Source organism: Mandrillus leucophaeus, unplaced genomic scaffold (assembly GCF_000951045.1).
Source record: "Mandrillus leucophaeus isolate KB7577 unplaced genomic scaffold, Mleu.le_1.0 Scaffold168, whole genome shotgun sequence".
In the NCBI taxonomy this organism is placed as follows: Eukaryota; Metazoa; Chordata; class Mammalia; order Primates; family Cercopithecidae; genus Mandrillus; species Mandrillus leucophaeus.
The window spans coordinates 1,658,494-1,659,209 of NW_012101676.1; the positions used below are offsets into that span (position 1 = coordinate 1,658,494).

General features: G+C 43.3%; 1 protein-coding gene across 2 annotated transcripts in view; it reads left to right on the forward strand.

Moving 5' to 3' along the window:
* TPTE2 (transmembrane phosphoinositide 3-phosphatase and tensin homolog 2) overlaps positions 1-716 on the forward strand; it is a 113,834-nt gene that overhangs the window by 9,297 nt on the left and 103,821 nt on the right. The window lies entirely within an intron of this gene.

Genomic DNA, 716 nt, shown 5'->3' on the forward strand with positions numbered 1-716 from the left:
AAGCAATTGAAACTATTATGAACTGAAAATGTTACCTCTAGAAAGTTACATGTTGTCTTACTATGTACATTTTAAGTTCTTTGGCACTGCCCTGTGTGTGAATTGAGAGTATCTTCTAGTAGGCTGGCCAGTGCAACATGTGATATAAAGGAATACAGTTATACATGTATCTATGCCTATACAAACACATACATACATGCGTTCATACACACGAGAGATTGAGTTGGGCTCTTGACTGTCACAAGCATCCATGGGAACAAGGAGTTCCCTGGAAATATTTCTAGAGTCCTCTCAGAATGAGCTTTGTATGGAATATTCTTTTGTCTTCTGGATGGAGGTAGGAAAATGGGGAGGAACTCATAGAGGGAGGCTCTTTATGTTAGTGTTTGTCACATTTCCTTTCTATGAGAATGAGACTGTACTAGTAGCGTGGACCAAGGGAGAAGCCAATCCTGCTTGGAGCAAGAAGGAGATAGGAGTGGACAAAGATCAGAGAAATGCCAGCCAAAAAAAGAACAGAACTAATAACCCTGGAATTATTTCACACCCTCCAGAACTCTGCCTTTATGTAAGGCTGACTGCCTTGGCCCATACCCACCCTCACATGGGATGGAGCCCTTACTTGAGGCCTGCGGCTACTTGGCCACAACCCTTGGTCAGGAAAGACAACTAGGATGGGTGGAAAGTGAGGAGGTGATTGGAGGTGATAGAGAATG